At 44.9% G+C, this 14,235-nt stretch overlaps 1 pseudogene; it reads right to left on the bottom strand.

Annotated features, from left to right (window-relative positions):
• Nucleotides 1-294: 294 nt before the first annotated feature.
• LOC133129016 (NACHT, LRR and PYD domains-containing protein 12-like) lies at nucleotides 295-13,436 on the bottom strand (annotated as a pseudogene).
• Nucleotides 13,437-14,235: the final 799 nt, after the last annotated feature.

The raw sequence follows: 14,235 nt of genomic DNA, 5'->3' as shown, positions 1-14,235 counted from the left end.
CCTGTAGCTCCACCACTGGGCCCTACTCCAGCTCCCTGTAGCTCCACCACTGGGCCCTACTCCAGCTCCCTGTAGCTCCACCACTGGGCCCTACTCCAGCTCCCTGTAGCTCCACCACTGGGCCCTACTCCAGCTCCCTGTAGCTCCACCACTGGGTCCTACTCCAGCTCCCTCTAGCTCCACCACTGGGCCCTACTCCAGCTCCCTGTAGCTCCACCACTGGGCCCTACTCCAGCTCCCTGTAGCTCCACCACTGGGCCCTACTCCAGCTCCCTGTAGCTCCACCACTGGGCCCTACTCCAGCTCCCTGTAGCTCCACCACTGGGCCCTACTCCAGCTCCCTGTAGCTCCACCACTGGGCCCTACTCCAGCTCCCTGTAGCTCCACCACTGGCCCCTACTCAAGTGTGCAGAGGAACACTGAGGATCTCTGCACTCCAAACCCAGCACAGAGGGCTGGGTGTGGAGAGAAATCTGTGTGGAGTCTCTGCAGTAGGGTCAGTGTGTCAGAGTCAGAGATGCTGTAGAAGGACAGAGTGCCAGCCGGACGGTCCACACACACACCTACCCTGTACACACACAATCCTGCACCATCATCACACACTCCTGCTCTGTGGTAGGGGGAGGGGCGGGCAGGTACGCGTATGGGGTTATTATTGTGCCAGAGTGTGTAACTGTGATTACAGCACTCCAGACTCCAGGAGATTTCATTAAATCCAAAGCTACAGTCATAATCCCGTCCTTTCCTGCCGATTCTGTAATCTGTCACGGCGATGGCCACTACCCCCGACTCAGGCCCACTCCACTCCGCCTCCCAGTAACAGCGCTCACACACACTCTCTCTGCACAGAACCTGCTCCCAGAACCGAAATCTCTCGTGATGACTAGGATATGGCTGTTCTCTCCCCAGTGTGTGTATCACCTTCCTGTTCTCCTCAGAAAGAGACAGCTCTCTGTGCGCTGTGTTCAGATCCAGTGTGAGCTGGCAGCCATCTGCAGACCAGAGACATTAATGAGATTAATTATCATTAATAATATTCACCTCATTATGTGTGTGAGAAAGAGCTGTGATTGTACCTGTGTGTGTACATGCTCGTAAGAGAGATTTTTGGCAAAGTTTCTCTCTCTCTTTCACACACACACACACACACACACACGTGTATCTGTGGAAGAGTGTTCTGTGTCGTTACAGACTCACATTTCCTGGGTCCTGGTTTGATCCTGTTCTCTCCTCCATGGTCCACACTAAGAACAAAAGAACAGAGTGAGTGAGTGTGTGTCTCTGTACTTACAGCAGTGTGTATGTGTGTGTGTGTATACTTACAGCAGTGTGAGTGTGTGTGTGTGTGTACTTACAGCAGTGTGAGTATGTGTGTGTGTATACTTACACCAGTGTGAGTGAGTGTGTGTGTGTGTACTTACTGCAGTGTGAGTGTGTGTGTGTACTTACAGCAGTGTGAGTGTGGGTGTGTATACTTACAGCAGTGTGAGTGAGTGTGTATGTGTTTGTGTGTGAGTGTGTGTGTGTGTACTTACAGCAGTGTGAGTCTTTGTGTGTGTGTGTGTGTGTGTGTGTGTGTAATTACAGCAGTGTGAGTGTGTGTGTGTGTGTGTGAGTGAGTGTGTGTGTGTACTTACAGCAGTGTGTGTGTGTGTGTGTGTGTGTACTTACAGCAGTGTGAGTGTGTCCAGTTTATCAGCAGACAGCGCTCTCACTCCTGAGTCTCCTGGGTGATTGTATCTCAGGTCCAGCTCTCTCAGGTGTGAGGGGTTTGAACACAGAGCTGAAGCCAGAGAATCACAGCCTCTCTGTGTGACTCTACAGCCTGACAGCCTGCAGAGAGAAGAACACATACACACCTTACAGCACATTCACATAAACTAACAGAGCTGTGTGTGTCACACACCTTACAGCACATTCACATAAACTAACAGAGCTGTGTGTATCACACACATTACAGCACATTCATATATACTAGTCACATTGGAGCCAGGCGGCACGGATGGTGCAGTGGGTAGCACTGCTGCCTCACAGCAAGGAGGTCCTGGGTTCGAATCCCCGTCGGCCAGGGCCTCTCTGTGCGGAGTTTGCATGTTCTCCCCGTGTCTGCGTGGGTTTCCTCCGGGTACTCCGGTTTCCTCCCACAGTCCAAAGACATGCATGTTAGGCTGATTGGAGAGTCTAAATTGGCCGTAGGTATGAGTGTGTGAGTGAATGGTGTATGTGCCCTGTGATGGACTGGCGACCTGTCCAGGGTGTATTCCTGCCTTTCGCCCAATGTATGCTGGGATAGGCTCCAGCCCCCCTGCGACCCTGTTCAGGATAAGCGGGTTCAGATAATGGATGGATGGATGGATGGACATTGGAGCCATTTTTGAATGGGGTTTGTGTATGAACTCACCCCAGTATCTGCAGTTTACAGTGTGGGTCCTCCAGTCCAGCAGAGAGCGCTGTCACTCCTGAATCCTGCAGCTCGTTGTCTCTGAGCTCCAGATCTCTCAGCTCTGAGTGAGGAGAACGCAGGACTGAGGCCAGAACATCACAGCAGCCCTCTGTGAGATTACACCAACCCAGCCTGTGGAGAAACCACACACACACACACACATGCACAAATTTCAATTCACTGCTGATTGTGACACTGTGTACCTTGGCAGTTGATCCATACAGTACGACATTTCCTATTTCCCTATGTATCCCTGGGATGTTTATGATTACTTGGCTTTACTAACCAACAAAAATCCAAACCCCTTCCATATGATGATCACAAATGGGACAATTTGATTTGCGCACATTCATTTAATCTGCAAACACAAGTATGATCACTGTGGTGTGCTTTACCTCACCTGACATGTTCTTGAGTCTATAAATATCTGTATATTTTCAAAACATTCATCACTACAAATACAAAACAAATAAATGTTTATGAACATGTGAAACCCATGAGAGAATTGCAATATTGTGATTCTCGATATTATAATCATGGCATCGTTGGGAAAGCGAGAATGAAGCAGAATGTGTTTAAAAGCAGTTTATGAATCCAGCCGTTTTAACCATCAGCAACCTTGTTTAATGCCCGGCACTCTGAATACTCAACACAAGTGTATCAACGGTTAAAACACCATGACTACATGCAATATGGTTTCATTAAAACGTAAAAGAACCTCTCTGACCTCTCTCATTAACAACGTTTTTTTGCCCGCAGGACTGCTGCTCACTGGATGTTTTTTGTTTTTTTTGTACCATTCTCTACAAACTCTAAAGACTGTTATGCATGAAAATCCCAGGACATCAGCAGTTTCTGAGATCAAACAATCATTCCATGGTCAAAGTCATTTAGATCACATTTGTTCCCCATTCTGACATTTGGTCTGAAAAACAGCTGAACCTCTTGACCACGTCTGCAGGCGTTTATGCATTTAGCTGCTGCCAGATGATTGGCTGATTCAATATTTGCATTAAAAAGCTGGTGTACAGATCTACCTAATAAAGTGATCACTGAATGTATATTTATTTGATTTAATTCGGTAATTATTATCAAAGACATCAATTATTTAAATTGCCAAATTCATTGAGAGGCAGGGTACCTGTAGGATCAACCCTTATCAAAATGTACAACTTGCCACCAGGTTAAATTTTAAGCTACAGAAAAGTGTGCAAATAAAGACGTGACTCATCTGCCTTAAAAATGAAGGCTACAGACCGGCATGTATACAGCGCAGTCCTACATCTGACCACTAGCAAAAATGCTTTTATTTTGCATTGCTTTATAATTTAATACAAATTATATTGTCAGCATAAAAATTTGAGTGAAAAGTTGAATCTTTGAAAAATGCACAAGAATTTCATGCCGTTGGCAGTGCCTGTGGTGCCTGCAGTCATGGTGTTTTCCTCACTAAGGGTTCGACCCTGGGCCTCAAATGGGAGAAAATCTCCACCTGCCCCCGTCTGCAGGGCCATTCTGTGAATAAGGAGATCGGTGAGGTGCTGTGCCTCAGACTAGGCAGAGGGACGAGAACCACAGCCACAACTCTGAGGGACGAGACTAACCTGGAGAAACAGAATGCTGCTGGACAGTAAACAGAGGAAGCTTTTTAACCCTGAAATGCTTTTCACTGTGGTTGTGACATGGAGCCACAGCCACAACCCTGCTGAGTTAAGGTCACACAGTACACCGCACTACTCACCCCAGTCTCTGTAGTTCACAGTTGGGACTCATCAGTCCAGCACAAAGCAGCTCCACTCCTGAATCTCCCAGGTTATTGTAGCTGAGGTCCAGTCTCTGTAGTTCACAGTTCGGACTCATCAGTCCAGCACAGAGCAGCTCCACTGATGGATCTCCCAGGTTATTGTTGCTGAGGTCTAGATCTCTCAGGGGTGACTTTGATGACCGGAGAGCTGAGGCCACAATATCACAGGACTTCTCTGTAAGGTCGCAGCTGCTCAGTCTGCAAAGAAGAGTCAATATATTACAGAATAATAACATTGTTAAAATAAAACATGTGAAACGGAAATTGAGGATTTAGAGGTGATTGATTATGCTCTGAGGAAGATTCCTCACAGACTGTGCATTCAGAGTCACTCAGTGAAACCACCCACAAATCACTTTGATCATCGCTGTAGGAATAAATGTTATCATGTTGTATCTAATATACACAATTAATTGTGTATCTGTTGCTTTTATCAAGATAATATTCTGTCATGTTAATGCTATACAAATAATTGGACATAAATCTTCTGCACAAGATAAACTACATGGCTGTAGCAGAGATCTGCGCTGATGATGGAGAGATATGAGAACTTGCATTAAAGAATCTATTCGGCCCACGAGCCAACTAAAGTAAAGAAAATCCCATTCTCCCCATATCTTATATGCGGAAGCCATCTACTGGCAAAAACTGCTATTTTGCCATTCATTGATGATAAATTCTTGGTTCAGTTCTCTCTCAACCAAAGGTTTTGTTTATATGGCTAATATGCACAGCGATGCATGATTTAAAAGTATAGCATCATTGTTTTCCATTTCAATGATAATTCTGCTGCCTGAAATGCATTTCTTCAGCCAAATTTGGCTACTAATGTTACCTCCAAAAAACCAACTTTGCTTTTATCACAGTATTGGATCTCTGGTTGTGATACTTTTCTGCTGATTTTGCCTAGATTAACTGTGGGAGAAAATCTGTGGTTTTGGATTAAATTCATTTCCTTCATAATTATGTCTTACTCAATTAGCATGTCTGAGTTTGATGTACTTCAGCCATGTAATTATGTCACTAAATTAGATGTTTAGTTCTGTGTCCTTGGACATGAGCAGGACTGCAAAGCGCTGGTGAAATAACCAGTTAATATGGAAGTCTGCACTGTAGAGTATATAATATGGAAGTCTGCACTGTAGACTATATAATAGTCAGCTCTGGGGAGGGGGGTGCAGCGTTTCTACTGAGAGAGTTACCCAGCAGCCCCCTCTTCATTTCAGTCTGGGCTGTTTGGTTTCACAAAAGGCTGATCCATCAGATTCATCTGCCGATAAACTACTTCTTTATTTTGTAGACAATTGGTATCTTTGAAAATAGAGTAAAAAGTATTTAGTGCTGCTTATGTTCTAGAGTCAGAAGATTAAATGAGAGTACTAGCAGTAAAACTGATGTGATTTCTATTCCTTTGGAGTAAAGTGTGCAAATACACTGTCAGTCATCTACATTATCAATGACATAATACTCACATGGCCTTCCTGCAGTTCCTGACCACTGGTAGCAGTCTCTGACGACCTGCTGCTGATGTGTTGTAGGTCTTCAAGTCAAACTCATCCAGGACCTCCTCTGACATCAGCAACACAACGGCCAGAGCTGAACATTGGTGTGCTTTCAGCTTCTTTCTTTCAGAAAGTTGTCCTGATCTCAGGTAATTCTGGATTTCCTGCACTAGAGAGTTGTCATTCAGTTCATTCAGACAGTGGAACAGATTGATGGTCCTATCGGCTGAAGATTCCTCTTTGATCTTAATCTTAATGTACTGGACTGTATTCTCAATGCTTTTTGATCTGCCTTTAGTCTGTGTCTGTGGGTCTGTGGGTCTGTGGCGTCTTGGCGATGTCAGTTTTATTTTAGAGAAAGTTAAAACTGGTTTTGTTTGGCGTCTTCCTCCATCAGACATGCTTCCGGTCTGTGTCAGTAGTCCTCCTAAGAGAGACTGGTTGGATTCCAGAGAGATGCCAAGAAGGAATCGGAGGAAAAGGTCCAGATGTCCGGTCTTACTCTGCAAGGCCTGATCCACTGCAGTCTGATGTAACTCAGACAGCTGCACTCCGCCACTGTGAGGCTTTGATTCTTCTGCTCTAAGCAAATTTCTGTTCTCATTAAGAGAATGAAATGAATGAATGAAACACAAACAAGGCGGCCAGATACTCCTGAATGCTCAGATGCACAAAGCAGTAGACCTTCTCCTGACCCAACCCACGCTCCTCTTTAAAGATCTCTGTGCACACCCCAGAGTACACTGAAGCTTCACTGACATCAATGCCACTGTCTCTCAGGTCCTCTTCATAGAATATCAGATTGCCCTTTTCCAGCTGTACAAAAGCCAGCTGCCCCAGTTTCAGGATGATTTCTGTATCTGATGCTGACGTCTTTGGGTTTGTTTCATCGGAGCCACGATACTTCAGATTCTTCACATTAGTCTGAATGAGCAGGAAGTGTGTGTACATTTCAGTCAGAGTTTTGGGCAGATCTCCACTCTCTACTTTACCCAACATTGTCTCCAGAACAGTAGCAGAAATCCAACAGAAGAGTGGCATGTGACACATGATGTAGAGACTCCTGGATGACTTTATGCTTGAGATAATTTTGCTGGCCTGGTTCTGATCTCTGATTCTCTTTCTGAAGTACTCCTCCTTCTGTGGGTCATTGAACCCTCGTACCTCTGTCACCTGGTGGATGCACTCAGGAGGGATCTGATTGGCTGCTGCAGGTCGGGAGGTGATCCAGATGAGAGCAGAGGGAAGCAGATTCCCCTTAATGAGGTTGGTCAGCAGCACATCCACTGATGATGACTCTGTTATATCACAGCAGATCTCATTGCTTTGGAAATGTAGAGGAAGTCGACATTCATCCAGACCATCAAAGATAAACACAACTTTGACTTCTTCACTTTCAACACTTTTGATCTCTTTCAGTTGTGGAAAGTAGTGCTGCAGAAGTTGCATCAGACTAAATGCTTCTTCCTTCTTCCTTCTTCAGATCTCGGAAAGGAAGAGTGAAGATGAAATCAACGTCCTGATTGGCTTTTCCTTCTGTCCAGTCCAGAATGAACTTCTGCACAGAGACGGTTTTCCCAATGCCAGCGATGCCCTGTGTAAGCACAGTTCTGATGCGTTTCTCTTGTCCAGGTAAAGGCTTAAAGATGTCATTGCAGGGGATTGGAGTCTCCGAGGTGGTTTGTCTCTTGGATGCCATCTCAATCTGTCTGACCTCGTGCTCAGTATTGACCCCCCCACTCCCCCCATCTGTGATGTAGAGCTCTGTATATATCTCACTGAAGAGGGTTGAGTGGCCCTGCATTGCGAAACCTTCAAATATGTATTCAAACTTCTTCTTCAGATGAGTTTTCAGTTCCTGCTGGGCTCTTTTAATGGATTCATCTGAAGAGAGGAATATGAGAAATAATTATGTTTAAAATAAGATTAAAATTTACAATTTAATAACAGATTTAGAAGAAAAGCAGTTTCCACAGTATTTTACACACATCAGTGTTACAAACCTTTAGCTGTGTAACACACCTCTCTCACAGTATTGCAGACCTCTCAATGATAATCAATCACAAACAAAACTAATGAGTAAAAAGTACATACTGCTGCACTTGTAAAATAAGAATTAACACCTTCAAATACCGTCTTCAAAGGTACACAGTCATTTAAAAATCTAGTCTGCCCTGAATATGAACTCAGGACAGTCTGTCTGATGGCACAGTGCTTTAGTTACTGCACAAACTCAGGGAAGTCTGTCTGATGGGCCAGTGCTTTAGTTACTGCGTTAGTGCCTGTAGCGTAGTGGTTAAGGCACATGACTGGGACCCGTAAGATCGGTGGTTCGATCCCCGGTGTAGCCACAATAAGATCCGCACAGCTGTTGGGCCCTTGGGCAAGGCCCTTAACCCTGCATTGCTCCAGGGGAGGATTGTTTCCTGCTAAGTCTAATCAACTGTAAATCGCTCTGAATAAAATCATCTGCAAAAATGCCATTAATGTAATGTAATGTTTAATTACATTAAACATTCCTGCATTGAATCCCCTTCAGAGACATTTAATTTTCTGTGCATTTGCTGGCCCCTGTAATCACAACTTGATGCTATCATTTCATTTAGATGTCATTGTGAACATATTGTTCATGATGTTTTTGTAGATGTAAGATTATTAAGGTAAAGCATTATCATGAACATGTGAATTCTATAAATCAGAACATTGCACTGTGAGATCTGTTTGCTAAACTCATGTCAGTACTCTAATGGACACACAGTAGCAATGAGAGAGAACTTACTGCGCTGCTCATCTCTCTCCAGTGAGTCAGCGAGATCCTTCTGCTTCATGTTCCTCAGGATGTGGAGTGTGATCTTCAGAGACCTCTCACTGCCACAGGTCTCCAGCATCTTCTCAACAATGTACAGGACCTCAGGATCCTCCTGCTCTCTCTCAATGCATTCTGGGTAATCATGGCTTTGATGACTCTTGAACGATTCCTTCATCTTCATGAACTTCTCCAGCACAGAAGGATCTTCAGACAGAGTCTTAAAGCATTCTGGGCAGTCCTGACTCAGATGGCTCTGAAACAGTTTAAACTCTCCATTCTTCTTCAGCTCCACCAGAGTGTGCAGGAGAGACTGAAATAAACACATGAAGAGGTGTGCTGTATTAGTGTGAAATAAACACATGAAGAGGTGTGCTGTATCAGTGTGAAAGAAACACATGAAGAGGTGTGCTGTATCAGTGTGTGAAATAAACACATGAAGACCTGTGCTGTATCAGTGTGAAATAAACATTGGTGTTATATTGATGCATTAATGTGTTTGAATTATTTTACTGCATTATGAACACACAAAATATGCTATGAATCTATTCTAGAAAAGGGGATCTCACACCTGTTTTTGGAAAAAGAGTGTCTTTGAACTCTTCTCCTCTAAAGTGCAGGACTCCAGTGACTGTTGTATCCTGACAAATAAACAGGGAGACAGAGCTTCCAGTTAAACTCATTACTGCAGCCCTAACTCACAGCACATCAGACTATAATACACCCACAGACAGTGCACCAGAAAGTTGTCAGTGAAAATAACTCCATAACAGGGGAGACGCGGACTGGATGCACGTTAACAAACATGTAAACCATACGGCTCCGGATTAAGGAGTAGACATTTGCATAGACTGAAGACGTAGTGATAGTCAGAGACAGGTGCGAACATTTTGCTGAAACTAAGCGAGTAGTCAGGGATAGCATAGGGAGGCGGAGTTATAGAACAGTGTGGAAAAACTATTTAAGAGATAGCATTCGTGAATTAGTTACATGAAATATTCTAAACTACCCAATAAAAGTGACTGTTAGTTATTTAGACAGACAGTAAGTGTATTCATCGGATTCGGACTGTACAATATCTAGATTAGTAGTAGCTAGTAAGAATAGTGCTTTTAGCGCTCTTATCCAGAGCGACGTACAGTTGATTAGACTAAGCAGGAGACAATCCTCCCCTGGAGCAATGCAGGATTAAGGGCCTTGCTCAAGGACCCAATGGCTGTGCGGATCTTATTGTGGCTACACCGGGGATCAAACCACCAACCTTGCAGGTCCCAGTCATGTACCTTAACCACTATGCTACAGGCTACCCCAGTTAAACAGGTGTATTATAGCCCACATCAGACTATAATACACCCACAGACAGTGCACCTGAAAGTTGTCATTGAAAATTATGTGCAATTAAAAGATAGCGTCAATTTGAATTTATTTAATTACCTTTGGTCACCTGTCACCGCTCCTTTGAAGAAAAGTGGCGTTTCCATTGAACGATCACTCTTCATAGACAGACAGCTGGGTACAGGTGACCCTGCTCTTTCTACCTGGACCCTGTCAACAAAACATGGAGATAGAGCTTCCAGTTACATTACATTTTTTACATGAATGGCATTTGGCAGACGCTCTTATCCAGAGCAACGTACAGTTGTTTAGACAAAGTAGGAGACAATCCTCCCCTGGAGCAATGCAGGATTAAGGGCCTTGCTCAAGGACCCAATGGCTGTGCGGATCTTATTGTGGCTACACTGGGGATCAAACCACCGACCTTGCAGGTCCCAGTCATGTACCTTAACCACTATGCTACAGGCTGCCCCAGTTAAACAGGTGTATTATAGCCCACATCAGACTATAATACACCCACAGACAGTGCACCTGAAAGTTGTCAGTGAAAATAATATGCAATTAAAAGATAGCGTCAATTTGAATGTATTTAATTACCTTTGGTCACCTGTCACCTCTCCTTTGAAGAAAAGTGGCGTTTCCATTGAACGATCACTCTTCATAGACAGACAGCTGGGTACAGGTGACCCTGCTCTTTCTACCTGGACCCTGTCAACAAAACATGGAGATAGAGCTTCCAGTTACATTACATTTTTTACATGAATGGCATTTGGCAGACGCTCTTATCCAGAGCAACGTACAGTTGTTTAGACAAAGTAGGAGACAATCCTCCCCTGGAGCAATGCAGGATTAAGGGCCTTGCTCAAGGACCCAATGGCTGTGCGGATCTTATTGTGGCTACACTGGGGATCAAACCACCGACCTTGCAGGTCCCAGTCATGTACCTTAACCACTATGCTACAGGCTGCCCCAGTTAAACAGGTGTATTATAGCCCACATCAGACTATAATACACCCACAGACAATGCAGGATTAAGGGCCTTGCTCAAGGACCCAATGGCTGTGCAGATCTTATTGTGGCAACACCGGGGATCAAACCACCGACCTTGCAGGTCCCAGTCATGTACCTTAACCACTATGCTACAGGCTGTCCCAGTTAAGCAGGTGTATTATAGCCCACATCAGACTATAATACACCCACAGACAGTGCACCTGAAAGTTGTCAGTGAAAATAATGTGCAATTAAAAGATAGCGTACATTTGAATGTATTTAATTACCTTTGGTCACCTGTCACCTCTCCTTTGAAGAAAAGTGGCGTTTCCATTGAACGATCACTCTTCATAGACAGACAGCTGGGTACAGGTGACCCTGCTCTTTCTACCTGGACCCTGTAAACAAAACATGGAGATAGAGCTTCCAGTTACATTACATTTTTTACATAAATGGCATTTGGCAGACGCTCTTATCCAGAGCAACGTACAGTTGTTTAGACAAAGTAGGAGACAATCCGCCCCTGGAGCAATGCAGGATTAAGGGCCTTGCTCAAGGACCCAATGGCTGTGCGGATCTTATTGTGGCTACACTGGGGATCAAACCACCGACCTTGCAGGTCCCAGTCATGTACCTTAACCACTATGCTACAGGCTGCCCCAGTTAAACAGGTGTATTATAGCCCACATCAGACTATAATACACCCACAGACAGTGCACCTGAAAGTTGTCATTGAAAATTATGTGCAATTAAAAGATAGCGTCAATTTGAATGTATTTAATTACCTTTGGTCACCTGTCACCTCTCCTTTGAAGAAAAGTGGCGTTTCCATTGAACGATCACTCTTCATAGACAGACAGCTGGGTACAGGTGACCCTGCTCTTTCTACCTGGACCCTGTCAACAAAACATGGCGATAGAGCTTCCAGTTACATTACATTTTTTACATGAATGGCATTTGGCAGACGCTCTTATCCAGAGCAACGTACAGTTGTTTAGACAAAGTAGGAGACAATCCTCCCCTGGAGCAATGCAGGATTAAGGGCCTTGCTCAAGGACCCAATGGCTGTGCGGATCTTATTGTGGCTACACTGGGGATCAAACCACCGACCTTGCAGGTCCCAGTCATGTACCTTAACCACTATGCTACAGGCTGCCCCAGTTAAACAGGTGTATTATAGCCCACATCAGACTATAATACACCCACAGACAGTGCACCTGAAAGTTGTCAGTGAAAATAATATGCAATTAAAAGATAGCGTCAATTTGAATGTATTTAATTACCTTTGGTCACCTGTCACCTCTCCTTTGAAGAAAAGTGGCGTTTCCATTGAACGATCACTCTTCATAGACAGACAGCTGGGTACAGGTGACCCTGCTCTTTCTACCTGGACCCTGTAAACAAAACATGGAGATAGAGCTTCCAGTTACATTACATTTTTTACATAAATGGCATTTGGCAGACGCTCTTATCCAGAGCAACGTACAGTTGTTTAGACAAAGTAGGAGACAATCCGCCCCTGGAGCAATGCAGGATTAAGGGCCTTGCTCAAGGACCCAATGGCTGTGCGGATCTTATTGTGGCTATACTGGGGATCAAACCACCGACCTTGCAGGTCCCAGTCATGTACCTTAACCACTATGCTACAGGCTGCCCCAGTTAAACAGGTGTATTATAGCCCACATCAGACTATAATACACCCACAGACAGTGCACCTGAAAGTTGTCATTGAAAATTATGTGCAATTAAAAGATAGCGTCAATTTGAATGTATTTAATTACCTTTGGTCACCTGTCACCTCTCCTTTGAAGAAAAGTGGCGTTTCCATTGAACGATCACTCTTCATAGACAGACAGCTGGGTACAGGTGACTCTGCTCTTTCTACCTGGACCCTGTCAACAAAACATGGAGATAGAGCTTCCAGTTACATTACATTTTTTACATGAATGGCATTTGGCAGACGCTCTTATCCAGAGCAACGTACAGTTGTTTAGACAAAGTAGGAGACAATCCTCCCCTGGAGCAATGCAGGATTAAGGGCCTTGCTCAAGGACCCAATGGCTGTGCGGATCTTATTGTGGCTACACTGGGGATCAAACCACCGACCTTGCAGGTCCCAGTCATGTACCTTAACCACTATGCTACAGGCTGCCCCAGTTAAACAGGTGTATTATAGCCCACATCAGACTATAATACACCCACAGACAGTGCACCTGAAAGTTGTCATTGAAAATGATGTGCAATTAAAAGATAGTGTCAATTTGAATGTATTTAATTACCTTTGGTCACCTGTCACCTCTCCTTTGAAGAAAAGTGGCGTTTCCATTGAACGACCACTCTTCATAGACAGAAAGCTGGGTACAGGTGACCCTGCTCTTTCTACCTGGACCCTGTAAACAAAACATGGAGACAGAGCTTCCAGTTAAACTCATTATTACAGCTCTAAATCACATCACATTAAATATCTGAGTCATGCGTTTATACCTCTCACTGTCAGTGCTGAGGGTTCCACCTTTGTTCTTTTGCTCCTCTGACAAATTCATTTTAGTAACAGCGCCCCCTGTGTGTGTGGGAGCGTGTCTGTGTGGGTGGGTGGGAGTGTGTCTGTGAGAGTGTATGTGAGTGTGTCTGTGTGGGTGGGTGGGAGTGTGTCTGTGAGAGTGTGTGTGAGTGTGTCTGTGAGAGTGTATGTGAGTGTGTCTGTGTGGGTGGGTGGGAGAGTGTATGTGAGTGTGTGTGTGTGTGTGTGTGTGAGAGTGTATGTGAGTGTGTCTGTGAGAGTGTATGTGAGTGTGTCTGTGTGGGTGTATGTGAGTGTGTCTGTGAGAGTGTATGTGAGTGTGTCTGTGAGAGTGTATGTGAGTGTGTCTGTGTGGGTGGGTGGGAGTGTGTCTGTGTGGGTGGGTGGGAGTGTGTCTGTGTGGGTGGGTGGGAGTGTGTCTGTGTGGGTGGGTGGGAGTGTGTCTGTGTGGGTGGGTGGGAGTGTGTCTGTGTGGGTGGGTGGGAGTGTGTCTGTGTGGGTGGGTGGGAGTGTGTGAGTGTGGGTGGGTGGGAGCATGCAGGCATGTATTCCATTGAAGGGCAATGGAATCCCGGGGGTAATTAGGAGGCTCTAAATTAACTTTTAATTTGAGTAACTTGAGTTTGCGTGGCCCAGACCCAAGCTCGAGTCTGTATCTTCCACTGGCAGTGTTGGCCTGGCAGTGTTTCTGTGCAGTGTTGGCCTGGCAGTGTTTCTGTGCAGTTTTGGCCTGGCAGTGTTTCTGTGCAGTTTTGGCCTGGCAGTGTTTCTGCGCAATGAAGGACATTTTACATATTCACAGGAGTTGATGACAACCTGCCAGGTTTACAGTGG

The sequence above is a fragment of the Conger conger genome, chromosome 5 (genome assembly GCF_963514075.1).
Source record: "Conger conger chromosome 5, fConCon1.1, whole genome shotgun sequence".
Lineage (NCBI taxonomy): Eukaryota > Metazoa > Chordata > Actinopteri > Anguilliformes > Congridae > Conger > Conger conger.
The sequence above is the reverse complement of the archived record's forward strand: the minus strand, read 5'-3'. Positions and strand labels throughout refer to the sequence as shown.